The sequence below is a fragment of the Sparus aurata genome, chromosome 19 (assembly GCF_900880675.1).
Source record: "Sparus aurata chromosome 19, fSpaAur1.1, whole genome shotgun sequence".
Classification (NCBI taxonomy): Eukaryota; Metazoa; Chordata; class Actinopteri; order Spariformes; family Sparidae; genus Sparus; species Sparus aurata.
This window is the reverse complement of record NC_044205.1, coordinates 407,911-422,689: the sequence shown is the minus strand read 5'-3', so window position 1 is coordinate 422,689 and position 14,779 is coordinate 407,911. Positions and strand designations below refer to the sequence as shown.

General features: G+C 40.9%; 1 protein-coding gene and 1 long non-coding RNA gene across 3 annotated transcripts in view; one reads left to right on the top strand and one right to left on the bottom strand.

Moving 5' to 3' along the window:
- Window positions 1-14,779, top strand: part of pde1ca (phosphodiesterase 1C, calmodulin-dependent a) — a 227,500-nt gene that overhangs the window by 15,409 nt on the left and 197,312 nt on the right. The window lies entirely within an intron of this gene.
- LOC115570147 (uncharacterized) lies at window positions 6,204-7,694 on the bottom strand. Its single transcript, XR_003981706.1, has 4 exons — window positions 6,906-7,694; window positions 6,616-6,718; window positions 6,429-6,504; window positions 6,204-6,314 (listed from the first exon to the last, which is right to left on the bottom strand). It is a non-coding gene; the product is annotated as an uncharacterized LOC115570147 (long non-coding RNA).

Genomic DNA, 14,779 nt, shown 5'->3' with positions numbered 1-14,779 from the left:
GTGTGGAGTACTTAGTCAAGTATTCAACCTGAGCCTGCACCTCCAGAGGGTCCCTGTGCTGTGGAAGACGTCCTGCCTCGTTCCTGTGCCAAAGACACCGCGCCCTAGCGGCCCTCAGGACTACAGACCGGTGGCCCTGACATCTCACATCATGAAGACCCTGGAGAGGCTCGTCCTGGAGCAGCTAAGGCCTATGGTCAGGCCCTTCAATGATCCACTACAGTTCGCCTACCAGCCCCACCTGGGAGTTGAGGATGGCATCATCTACCTTCTGAACAGAGTCTACACTCATCTGGACAAGCCGGCGAGCACTGTGAGAGTCATGTTCTTTGACTTCTCCAGTGCTTTCAACACCATCCGTCCAGCTCTACTGAGTGAGAAGATGGCTGCCATGCAGGTTGAGGCCCCCATCGTGTCCTGGATTGTGGATTACCTGATGGGCAGACCACAGTATGTACGCCTACAGAACAGTGTGTCGTACAGGGTGGTCAGCAACACTTGGGGCCCCACAGGGGACTGTCCTCTCTCCCTTCCTCTTCACCCTATTCACCTCTGATTTCAACTATTGCACTCAGTCTTGCCACCTTCAGAAGTTTTCTGATGATTCAGCAATAGTTGGCTGCATCGAGAAGGGTGATGAGAATGAATACAGGACTGTTGTGGACAACTTTGTCACTTGGAGTGAACGGAATCATCTGCAGCTCAACGTGACAAAAACAAAGGAGCTTATAGTGGATACTGATCAGAAAGGCCAGTGATGTCGTGGGGGAGGAGCTGGACACTCTAACGACCGTGGCAGAGAGGAGGATGCTGTCCAAGCTTCAGTCCATCTTGGATAATGTCACACACCCTCTCTATGACACACTGGCCCAGCAGATAAGCACATTTAGCGGTAGACTCCTCTCACCCAGATGCACCACTGAGCGCCACAGGAAATCATTCCTGCCTGTGGTCATTAAACTTTATAACGCCTCCCTAAGAGAGTCAGACACCCTCCTGTAACCTGACTCAAACATGGACAGTCATTTCTTTTTTGTATTTCTTGCACATTATTTAACTGTATATATTTCATTTTTATTTATGTTTATATTTATATTTATATTTTGCTCTTAATAGATGTTGCTTGTATATTATATGTTATTTGTATATCTGGAGCTTGTAACAAAAATAATTTCTCCCTGGGATTATTAAAGTATTTCTGATTCTGATTTGGAGCTGCTGTAAAGCATTTCTGTTTCTGATTAATATATTATGCAGTCAGTTGTCCATATTTTAAGTTAAATGAATCAAGACAGATGTCACATTTACATGTCAGGGTGTGGTTATTATAGACACAGATTCAATATTTAAGGGTCATTTATTATCACAGTAACAATGTTACATACCAGCCCCCCCCTCCCAAAAAAATGTATTTTAAAAAAACACCACCACCACCACATCCATCCCCCACACTTTTGAAAAGCTTGCTACACCTCTGACTCCACTGCACTCACACTCAGCACTGGTTCCCCTCAAGGCTGCGTTCTGAGCCCTCTACTGTACGCCCTGTATACCTATGACTGCTCTCCAACTCACTATGGTGCTCAGACAACAACCTGACCCTGAATATCCAAAAGACAAAAGAACTCATCATGGACTTCAGGAAGAACAGACATGATCACACCTTCCTCCTCATAAATGGAGAACAGGTGGAGACTGTCACCACCTTCAGGTTTCTGGGCACCCACATCTCCGCAGACCACTCCTGGGCCTACAACATAAGGGCCCTGGTTAAGAATGCTAAGCAGCAACTACACTTCCTGCGTGTCCTCAGGAAAAACAAACTGGACACAAAGCTGCTGCTGGCCTTCTATCACTCCTCTGTGGAGAGCGTACTGACATACTGTCTGGGTGTGTGGTACGCAGGTTCAACAGCCGAGGACAGGAAGGTGGTGCAGAGGGTCATAAACACTGCCCAAAAGATCATCGGCTGCCCTCTGACCAGCCTGGAACACATAGCCACATCCTGCTGCCTCAGGAGAACCAAGGCCATCACAGGAGACCCCTCACACCCTGCCTACCCCCTGTTTGATCTGTTGCCCTCTGGGAGACGCTACAGGTCAACAAAGTCCCATACCAGCAGGCTGACAGACAGCTTCTTACCCTGGGCCATACGAACTACAAATACAAACAGATACACTCACACCCCTCCCCGACAAGAACAAACCCAATCTACCTCCTCCTACCTCCCTTTAGCACCTTAAAGGGCTATATATATATAATTTATTTATATTACTATTTGTTCTATGTGTTGCTTTTTTATTTGTTGCTGCGGGAGCACCCTCAATTTCATTGTACTCTCCTGTACAATGACAATAAAGACTATTCTATTCTATTCTGCAAGCTGCACCTTGAACTCAAAATACCAGAGCCTCTCCTTCTGAAGTCTTCCTGAGACCTGGTGGTCTGACCTGTACTCGATACAGCTGTTTATGACAGTTTGGTCAAATAATATGCATACACACAGGTTTTTGTTGTACTCAGTAATATCAGCTAGTCTAGACACAGTGACAAGGCACTGACCTCCTCCTGCAACTGTTCTGAGGCTCTATTCCATGGACACTGGACTCTATCAGAACTGCCTTGTTATCCTGCCACTTCCTCAAAACAACCTCTATCAGTTGAAATCTGACCCACTGCATTGCCATTAATTGCTAGCTGCTGGGCTGGGTAAACTTCAAAAATCACCACCAGACCGTTGGGAGCAGAGGGCTTTTTTTAAGATCATTTGTGACCTCATGTCACTGAGGTGGCTATAACTAGGACCCTCGTCTTCACCGCCCAGTACAACTGTAAATATTTACATATTTACATCAAGTACTATAAATATGCTAAAGCTCCTCTGCAGTGGTGTTAAGGCTCCTCGACAACAGGTGTGAACTTCAAATGATTCAGAAAGACATACAGCATTATGCACTTTTAACAAATGTATTATTAACCATATAAATCACCATGACCATTACTGTGTCGAATCAAGGTTTTCTTTTAATTTATATTGTACTTCATGTGTATGTGGTGATCAGGTCAGTTACCATAGTTATCTATACACTACAGCTATGGTTATAAACTATTCACACAAACCTATAGGCATAGTCTTTATCAATCCACTCTAACTAAACTTTGTTGAAACTAAACCTTGGCTGAGAGACAATCATTGTCTTGTTTGAAAAATTATTTGAGGGGAACCATTTTGTCTATTTTTTTGTCTGATCTGACTGGTTGAGGTTGCAGCTGGAAAACACAAGTTTTGTTTGTTTTCCAAGCTGCAGTGCATAAACACCACTACCTGTAAGCATTTATCAAACATTTAACATGAGTTGCATTTAAGTCTCACGTTTGTCAGGCACAAAGTCACAAACAGTGCTGTAAAGCAACAGACGAAGATTACCAAGACAGACAGACTACAGATAAACAGAATGCAAGCTAAAACATCAACCTAACCTTACTGTTGATAGCTGTCTTTGGTGTTTTTTCCTTGTCATGACCATAGTTCTACCTTGTACAAATTGAAAACATTAACACGCCTCTCTGATCAGATAGGGAATCAGTGTACGTTGTGGGTTCCTTGGATCGGAGTATGTGCCTGTGTAAGCGTGAGCATGTACAGCGAGGGGTGGGTAGGTTGACTGACTAGAGGTGAAAGGCACTTTGGTGAATCAACAGCACAGAATGTTAGACATCTGCAGTGAAAAATATATTCAGATCAAAATGAGACTATGGCACATACTGTTTAATTAATAGGAAACACTGCATGGTTTGGCATGTACTTCGATACAGGGGTCACTGTTCGATACAAGTTCAGTACAGCAAGAAAGATGTGCCAAAATGAAATGAGGCTAGGTTTCTTTAACTTTCAGTTGACAGTAGCACAGTTACAGTTTGTTCCACCTAGTTAAGATGTAAGAAATGTTTCTAATTGAATTTAACAAAGAAAACAAAGAAAAGGTTGTAGATTGCCTCTAAAAACAAGTAAATAAATCATTCCAGATTATAAACAGTTTATAGATATATTGGAAGTGGACCTGGTGCCATGAAGGGGCTTCAGGGGGCTTAGCCATGTCAGTTTAATTTTTTGCCCCGTTTGATCTTTATACATTCGACAGAGAAATTCCAAAAACAATAAAAATGTTTATGCTTAGCTGTTGTTTCAGGGCCAGGGAAGGTGCTGTTTGATGTGTAGGAGGACTATGTGCCATTCTGCTGTGCGCTCAGAATTAAAAGTTTGAGTCAGGCATACAGATTGTATAACATGCAATTCATGTGTAGTTTTGCTTGCAGTTAGTTTGTATGACAGACAGACAGCAATAGCAGTAGTAATACAGGGACTGTGATCGATAGTTTCTACCACAAACACGTCAAATATTTGGGTTGTCAGGGTCCCTCCTGACTGACCTGCTGCTGCTCTTCTTGGATTGCATTCCTCCTCCAGGGACTTTCTCACTGTTGGACTGTCTTAAGGGGGGTACACACTACAGGATAATAGGGCCGATTTTTGTCCCGATTTCCCCCTTACGATCAAGTCCAGCAAAGGCCCGATTATCTGATGTTTGCAAAGGACATTGTGTCTGATTTTCCTGTGGTGTGGGGTGTGTTAAGAGTGATTTTGTCCGGTCAGATCCTCTCGGAAGGCGTCGGAAGGAGAGATCGTAAATAATGAACATGTTTAATATTTGCGACTAGAAATCCTGTAGTGTGTGGGGTGTTCCAATCGGAGCCGAGCACCCACAGCGTGTGATGTACCGGGGGCCAGAGCGCACAGCACTGCTCTCGAAGCTATCTGTAATACTTCTGACAATTTATACTCACCTCCAACTCGCGCTGTAACGCATACAGCCCACACTCTCGCCGTCTCCATGACTTTTTCAGCCAGTAATAGGCGTAAAACAACCACCATTGCATCTTCCGGTTCGTCCGCCATGTTTGTTTACACTGAAGTCACGTTTGACCACGCGAGATTTGTAATATTGCGCATGAAGAACCTGATACTCTGCTGAAGAATCGGTTAGTGTGTGGTGTGCACTACGGAAAACACCACACACTATAAGATCAGCAGAGAGAGATCTTGTGCGATCTGTCTTTTGTTATCATCAAGTGTGTGGTCTCCAAATCTGTAAAGGTTTACAAAATCCTGTAGTGTGTACCAGCCATTAGGCAAGAGAGCACATACAAGCTAGGTGTCTGACAGCCAGGCTGTCCCTCTATGATGGAAAAAACCCACCAAAACTAAGTAATGTTCCTCGATCAAAGCTTGGTGCTATAATTTTTTGATTTCTAGTCAGATATTTTATAGAGTGATAGACATTGAATATCTTCCAAGACTACTTAGTGATCACTCCCCTTTGGTGCTGTCTGTATCCATTCCCGATAAGGTAACTGAAATGTACAGATGGAGGCTTAACCCTACACTTTTAAAACAATCCAAATTCTGTACTTTCATCAGAGAACAGGTTGACCTTTTTATTTCAACAAATTGATCATCTGGTCCTAATATTTTCATCTTTTGGGACACATTAAAAGCCTTTCTGAGGGGCCAAATTACATCCTACACAAAAGGGTTAAATGAGAAACACAGCGCTGAGCTTAACACTCTGGTACTACAAATTCAAACACTTGAGATACTATACCAAAAATGCCCCAACTAAGGACATATACACAGAGCCGGATTACATAAATGGACTACACTAGGCAGACTGTATTTTTTGGGCCCCCCTCCATCGATGTTATTTATGAATTGAAATCTGATGCTTACCAAAGTTACTAATAATGGGATAATTCCCATTTTACATAGCATAGTCGTTGGTTACAAGTTGTTTTTTTGTATGCCAAAATAAGTCATGTGTTGTATATTAAACAGACTATTTTTTTATTTTCATTATTTAAACGTTATTACACGGCTCTATTAAATGCTATTAAATTATCCTTATTTTATCCATTGCGAGTGTCATTGTTAAGGCAGTAGTACCAGTAAATCACCAATAGGTGTCAGCATTGCAATGTAAACAGAGCAAATCAGATAAATGTTGTAAGCTATTGCATTTTGCAGAAAATCTTTGAATAGTTAAATAAGTAGTCAAATATACAAAGACCGATACAATTTGCAGTTAGAGAAAGTGTGCTGTAGTGGTAAAGATGTTTATGTTCATGGAAAACCATCACCTCTCTTCCATTTTCTGGTATTCAATACTCAGCAGCTCAGCTCCTGGTCTGGACTGTTCAGCAGTTCTCTCCACTGGTCTGGACGTTTCTCTGGACAGTCTGCTTTACTAGACTGCACTCTAAAAGCAGATTTAATTACAGAAACATCGTAGAAAAATAAGCAATCATTAAATAACTTGATCCATACCTTATGTATGATCCAAGAACACATTTTTTCACTTTTCTTTACTAACCTGCTCAGACACGAAAACAAGCCTGAATTGGGTGAGCAAAAATTCTTCTCCCTTCTCCTGGAGCCCATATTCACACCTGTGATTAAGTACAGGAACAAGAAGACAAACATGAACCCTTCACATTTATCAAGACCATTTAGAAACTGTCCAGCAATAAATAATAATAAATAAAACGAGCAGCACTTACTGAGGAAACCATTTAGCATGCTCCACTCAGGGATAATCTTCAGCCTTCCAGCATCACAGGCCTCCATCGCAGCAGAAACACGTCTTGACAGCATCATCACGGTCTTGTGGAGAAATAATAAAATGTATACATGTTTGAGATTTGAATACACTTGGTTTGTTCCTCATATTTCATTTCATTATAGTAGAAAGTATAGCCCTATATTATACATTCAATTTTTATGCATCTTACATTTGCTTTTAATATTCACTTTACTTATTCAGATTTAGATTTTTAAATGGTAAACTTACATTTACAGATGTTTTCTCCTGAGTTTTGATGAGGCGAAGTCCTCGATAATGTCTTTAAAATCCAGGGAGGTTGTAAATCCATTCTCAATTGCCAACAGGGCAAAGGCATTCAGATGTTTTTCTGTTACTGTTGCTCTCCGGTATGTTTTCACTCGTTTCAACAAAGATAATGATCTTTCTCCTGAACAGTTTGCAATCGGTAATGTCAGATACATGCAAAGGCAAATGTCCACATTAGGGAAAGCATCCCTCAGGCCTAGCTCTAGGAGCTTCTTGTACATGGCCATGACTGATTCTTCATCTTTTACCATTGAGATGAACTGGCAAAACTCTGCTGTAAAGTCCTCCTCAAGATCCTGAGGGTATATTTTCTTCAGCTTTTCTGTGGCTGCACGGATTTGTTCAATGTCCATTGATTTTTTTTTGGTAAGGAAACCAAATTTCTCCTCCACATTTTTGTATGCGTCTTTGCGTCGTTTCAATTCTTGTGACAAGCAGTCACAGATGACATAATGTGTGTCAATCAGGAACGCTTCACGGCCTGAGTGCTGCACCTCTGGACCTGCAGACTCACCGAACATAACTTTCTTCACTCGTCTTCTTTGGTTATCTGCTTTGTATCCCTCTGTTGCTGTGAGAGTTTTGGCCTCTGCTTCATAGACATCAAAATCGTTTCTGGCCTGTCCTATGAACTCTATGACTGAACTGTTCAGAATAGGAACAGTACATACATCAATTTGTACCTGCTGCAATGCTTTGCTGGTTATATTGATTCTTCTCAGCAGGTCATCCCACACTACTGTCATAACTGCAGTTTCAAGGGTGTCCATCACTATTATCAATTGACACGCCTCATATTGAGCAGCTCTGGGGGTTCCATGGTCAACTTTGCTTTCATTCCATGCATCTTGAATAGCTTTGTAGCCAAATCTCAGAGCTTTTGTTGGATCAGCTCTCACAGACCACCTTGTGCAGGAAAGGCTCTTCAGTGTCAGACCTCGCTCACATTTTGTGAGGTGGGCTGTTAAAATCTCCCACCGCCGAGTTGAAGCTGAGAAAAAGTTGTAGAGATCTTGAATGAAGCCAAAAAAATGAAACTGCTTCTAGGCAAAAATTAAGAGAATGTGCAGTACATGGTATGAAGTCAGCATTAGGATTTTTATTTTTTATTCTTGCCTGCAGTCCAGAATATTTCCCTGCCATATTACTTGAATTGTCATAGCTCGGCCCACGACAGTCCATCAAATCAATGTCCAGTTCTTTTAACTCAGATTTGAGTGTTTCCTCCATATGTTCTGCAGTATGACCATGTAGTGGTATGAACTCCAAAAATCTCTTGACAGGCTCCCCACTGTTCTTCAGGACATAGCGAATGATCAAAGCGAGCTGATCAACATGTGTGATGTCAGGTGTTGAGTCCACAATGATGGAGAAATACTTGCCATCTTTAACTTCTTTTACAATGGCACGCAGAACCTTCTCAGCCATCAGCTGAATAAACTCATCACAAACTGTAGAGGACAGGTAACTGGTATTTCCCCTTTCCTTGTTTCCGTATCTGGCTAAATGTTCTGACAGTAGTGTATCAAATTGACTAATTAACTCCAAGCAGCCCAAAAAGTTCCCATTGTGGGGTGATCCTACTACCTCATCGTCCCCAAGGAAGGGCAGTCCTCGCGAAGAAAGTGAATAGGCTAGTTGCCACTATACGTTTCAAAATGTTGAGCCAGTATGCTCTCTCAGACTCCTGTTGCTGTACTATGTTTGAATCTATGCGTGCATTTTTATTTCCAAGTGAAAATAGACTCAGCACAGCAGTGCAATGATCCATACTATTCTCATGTTCATGCATGCGATGAGCACAGTTTTTCCAGTCATTAAATCCAGTGACAAATTGATTGTCTCTTATACTGAACAACTTGCAGCAGTAACAGAATACAGTGCCAGTAGACGGTGAGTACACTAACCATTTTCTTGACAGGGTTTCTCCATTTAGCTTTTTTCTAAAGAAATGTTCCTTAGTTAAGCTTCAGTTAACATCTCCATATTTTCTCTGTGATGCAGAGAAATCTCCAATATTTTGACAGGGATGGTTTAGTGCAAAGTACTCACGCATCCTGTCGTCAATTTGGTCCCACTTTGCAGGATCAGATGGATAGCTTGTCAATACCCTTGCTGGGTCGAGAGGCTCCATCAAAACTATATTGGGCTCACTTTTTCTGGCCGGCTGCTGTTCTTCCATCATTTTGTCATTCTCCTGTGATGGCACTGATGTTGAAGGCCCCAAAGCGTCTTCCGCTGCGTCTTCGGGCCGCGTCTCCGGGCCTGGCTCGGCCTCTGGCTCTGCTAACACTAGCAACTTCTGTATAGCCCCCGCTGTCTCTTCTTTTGCTCCTCTTCATTGTTTTTCTTTTTACGTTTTGCTGCACCTGAAAGCATCTTGAATGTTAGTCTACTCAAAAAACGACCTGGCTGCCTGCTAGCTTAAAGGGATAGTTCGGTTTTTTTGAAGTGGGGTCATATAAAGTACATATCTATAGTCGATATGTTTCCTACCGTAATCACCGATCAGCGAAGCCTCAGTTTGGAGAAGTAGAGAGCCGCTCCAGCCCAGACGCTCAGCTTTGTACTGCAGTGAACGGGGTTCAGCAAAAAGCTAAATTAACCACCTAAAACAAGGCTCACCAACATTTTTTTACACCAGTTCAAGTGTACGTTGTATAGGTAAAATTCACACCGCTTTACATCACTGTCAGACCGCGCTTTCTTTTGGCACTACATTTTCTCAACCACAGAACCTTCGTATCCCTACGCATTAGCGTAACTGGGCAACAGCTGATCTGCGAGCGGCGTCTGGACGAGAGGTTTACTTTCGATAAAAACGAAACTTAACTCTCCGTATCCTTCCGCATTAGCGCTCATGTGTAGAGAAACGGGGGTTCTGCGGTTGAGAAATTGTAGTGCCAAAAGAAAGCGCGGTCTGACGGCGATGTAAAGCGGTGTGAATTTTACCTATACAACGTATACTTGACCTGATATAGATTTTTTTAGGTGAGCCTTGTTTTAGGTGGTTAATTTAGCTTTTTTGCTGAACCCCGTTCACTGCAGTACAAAGCTGAGCGTCTGGGCTGGAGCGGCTCTCTACTTCTCCAAACTGAGGCTGCGCTGATCGGTGATTACGGTAGGAAACAGATTGACTATAGATGTACTTTATATGACCCCACTTCAAAAAACCCGAACTATCCCTTTAATTGTCCCGCTTACTCCTGACAGGCTGACCTCTGCACTTGACTTTTTAATTTTTTTAATTTTTTTTTTTTTTAGATTTTTTGGCATAGACACCTTTATTAAGCAGTAGACAGATAGGAAATATGGGAGAGAGGGATGTGACATGCAGCAAAGGACCTCCGACCGGAAACAAACCGGGGTCGGCTGAGTTTATGGCATGCGCTCTAACCACTCGACCACCTGCACGCCGTCCGCACTGGACTGGATATTTGTTTATTTATTTATGGTCCCTCTGTCTGGGACCCCCCCCCCCTGCCAATCAGGCCCTAGGCACGTGCCTAGTTTGCCTTTGCGTTAATCCGGCTCTGCATATACAGAGAATTGGTGAATCTGAAATTAAAATACACCACTATAAATACATATCAAGCAGAGAGGGCAATAACTAGGTCAAAACAACAATTCTATGAACTTGGGGGGAAAAGCACATAACGTGCTAGCATGGCAACCTAAAACTGAGGAAAGCAAATGAATAATTAATGCTATAGAAACACCATCCAAACCTTATATAACTTATAACTTATAATCCTACTGAAATTAATGAGGCCTTTAAAAAGTATTATACGGACCTTTATACATCACAATCGCATAGAGATGTATCTAAAATTGAGTCTTTCTTATCCTCTATTGACTTGCCATGTTTATCCGAGGAAGACAGGGAGAGTATGGAGAAGCCCTTTTCTAGTGCTGAATTGTTGGACACTATTAAATCAGTTCCTGTAAATAAATCACCTGGGGATGATGGCTTTCCATCTGAATTTTATAAAGAATTTCAAGACCTTCTTATACCACCATTGATGGAGGTGATCGAGCAAAGCAGGAGGGACGGGTGCTTTCCAGACTCTTTCTCTCAAGCTGTTATCACAGTTATCCACAAAAAAGGGAAAGACCCTCAAAAGTGTTCCTCCTACAGACCAATCTCACTCCTTAACACAGATTATAAATTAGTTACTAAATGATAGCTAAAAGATTAGAAAGGTGTCTTCTCCTGCTTGTCAACCCAGATCAAACAGGGTTATTATAAATAGACTGTCCACCAATAATTTAAGGTGTTTGTTTAACATAATACATCTTGCTAGCAAAAATGAGATACCAAGTGTGACTGTCTCACTTGATGCCGAAAAGGCTTTCGATATGTTTAAGTGGTCATATCTAATTTGCATTTTGGTTTTGGTGCTGGGTTTATTGATCTGATAAAAATATCTTTACAGATCCCCCCAGGCGAGATTTATTTCAAACGGGATCACTTCTGGCTCATTCTTGTTTTATAGAGTTTACTGCTGTTTACTAGGGAACTTTACTTACTCCAATCTTGAGACAAATTACGCTAAGAAACTTACAAAAATCCTTTTGACTGTTGCTAAGAAATGTATTCCAACTAGGGCTGCCAGGATTAGTCGACTAGTCACGATTATGTCGACTATTAAAATCGTCGACGACTAATTAAATAGTCGACGCATGTTTTTTTTGTTTGTTTTTTTTACTTTGTTTTTCTCTCAAAACTGCTGCGGCACCTTCCACGTTAATGGCTGCAGCCTTCCCGCAGGCTGCAGATCCAACTCCGCCCACATTACCATTTTAGGATCAGTGTGCCGGCCGTTTCTGAGTCCAACTTCCTCGCTGACTTTTCTCCAAGCTCTCTCCTGCTTCGTCCAACTCTCTGTGTATCTGTTTCTGTTTCTGTCCCGGAGCTCCCGAGTTCCGGTCTCTGTATGCGTATGGAGTGTAGTAGTATAGTACGGAGCTAACGAGCTGCGACAGCCGACAGCAGTGCTCCGGGTCTGCTCCCTGAGCTGCGTACCGCCGCTATACACGCATACAGAGACCGGACAATAAAGGAGAGTGCTTGGAGAAAAGTCAGAGAGGAAGTTGGACAACCTGCGAAGTTATGAAAATATGCCTGTTACTTGATTACAGCGGTCTGTTGTACTTTACTATGAACACAGTTGCACAATCACAGCTGATTTTCCCTCATACTGGCTTGTTGAGTTTACTCGCTTCGACTCAAAGGAGTCATTGTAGGAATAGTGATATTATTCACATGAACTGAGTTTATAGGGGAGACAGTGAGTGTAATAATTACATTCATGTGTCCTACATTTCCATAACTCTGCCTCGTATAGAATGATACAGAATGTGGTATTAACATATATTGCATCTTTTAATATAGCCTACATTGGCTTTAGGTTAGGAACAAGATTTGTAAACCATATTCACAGTATAAACTACTATAGAGGCAACAGACAGGGGGATCCAGCTAGCCCCGCCCTCTTTGCGCTTGCCATTGAGTCCCTGGCGGAGGCCATTAGAAGCAATCCTAATGTGGCTTTGATATTGGCACTGATACACACAAGATTTCACTTTTTGCGGATGATATCATTTTATTTTTGACCAACCCTGAACACTCTCTTTCTTACCTTAAGGAACTACTGGGTACATACAGCTAATTTTCTCAGAATAAGGTTAATCTTGACGAAAGTGAAATTTTGCCACTGTCTGTATTTGATTTCAGTAGAGTTAAGCATAAGTTTCCTTTTAAATGGTCTTCTTTGGGTTTTAAATATCTAGGTGTGTTCGTTGACAGTAACCTTAAAAATCTCTACAAGTTCAATTTAATTTAGTTTACTTAAGAAGGTGGGAGGAGATTTGAAAAAAATGGATGGACTTGCCTCTTACCTTGCTTGGCAGAATGTGGTATTAACATATATTGCATCTTTTAATATAGCCTACATTGGCTTCAGGTTAGGAACAAGATTTGTAAACCATATTCACAGTATAAACTACTCTGTATGTTTGATGCCAGAGACAAATGAAGGAAAGAAAAACCTAAAAAACCTTAAGTATTTGTTTTTGTGTTGTTTAGGCCAGTGCCTTATCCTTATTTTACTCAGTTGTTTGCACTTTATGCTACACAGTTAAAGAATTGTTTGTTGCTACAAGCTGCATATTTCATTAAAGGTTTAATGAACTATCATCTAAATTGTCTTTATTTTTAGTTAGCATATACCTTAAACACTTCAAGCTGAAAGCTAATGATGGTTATATAAGAGCAGCTGCATGCTGGTGCGATAAGCTGTATGTTTTACATTCAATTTACATATGATCCGATTAGTCGACTAATCGAAAAAAATAATCGGTGATTAGTCGACTATCAAAATAATCGTTTGTGGCAGCCTTAATTCCAACAAAATGGAAATTAGACCCCCCCCCGCCTTCCAATTAAAATGTGGCTCTATGAAATCAATAGCTGTGTGCCCCTAGAGAAAATAACTTATTGGATGCAGAAAAGAAATGAGACTTTTTACAAAATATGGCAACCATTTTAAATTTTTATGGAAAATCTACCAGAACACAAGGTCGACTAATTTCCTTGCACTCAACTTAGGCTTGACATGATCTATGAGCAATGATGCTACCCTTTGTTTCTCTCTGTATCTTCGAGTATCTTTGATTACTGTATAATGTGTTTTGTTTACTCATTTACTATTATTATTATTATTGTAAATATTATTTTACTTTTTTATGCTTCAGCCTTATTGTCCTGTCATTATGAGCTCATTTCATTTTTACTTTGCCACCTTATGGATAACGAGTTTTCTTTATCTTCTGATTTGATCTTTGATCTTAACTTTGTTCTTGAAAAAACCCAAAATAGAATAGTATTAAAAAAAAAAAAAAGCTTGGTGCTTGTGGAGGGGCAGTCGGCCAATGCGATCATTTGACAAGCCAAAGAGGATAATGTCTTTTCTGGGGAAAGTACAGCTGGCAAACCAGGCTGCTACAGTTGAAATCACACATGCTTATATCTCTTTCAGAAACTCTTTAAAGTTGTTGTGATTACCTGTTTCACTGTGACATAACAACCAAAGCAGAGTGTCCCTCCCCATAACTGCGGCCCATCTATTCTCGCATCAACCTTTTCACAATGTTCATAGTTTCCAAAAATATGAATCACTGAGCTTGTTTGTTTGTGTGCTCTGATTGCAAATTGTATTATTTCACTTCGAAAAATTAACCCTTACTTGTTTCACTCATTGCGTTGCATTGGTAAATTAATATATATGTTATATTATAACAATAAAAGTAGTTATATTTGTCTTTTTTAACTGTCTATATTTTCTTCTTGTAAGATATGATATAATTTTCCCCTGGGTTACTGTTTGTGAATCATCTATATCCATGAAGATTTCCCAATCTCTCCTTAAATATTTGTCAAAATTAGGGTCTCTGAGCAGTGAGGTGTTAAAGCTATGGAGACAAAATGAATGATTACTTATTACAAGTGGATGGGTGATGTTTTGGTTATCTCTTTATAAATGATTGATTTACTTAAGAGGAATAAGCCTATACGTGAGAATGCTGGATATAGTGGTGCAATGTAGTGTAGTAATGATGAATACAAAAAATGTTTTGCTGTTGGCTTATGAGGTTGCTAACTGTTGTCAAGTCCAAACACCTCCATATACTGTTATTGTTCCAATGGAATGCCATTTTTTGCTTAGAGTACCTGATAAGTCTATTGCTGGATTTACAACTATGCATAAAATGCCTCCAATGCTGTATTTGGAGCTTGTGAAATTACATAATGA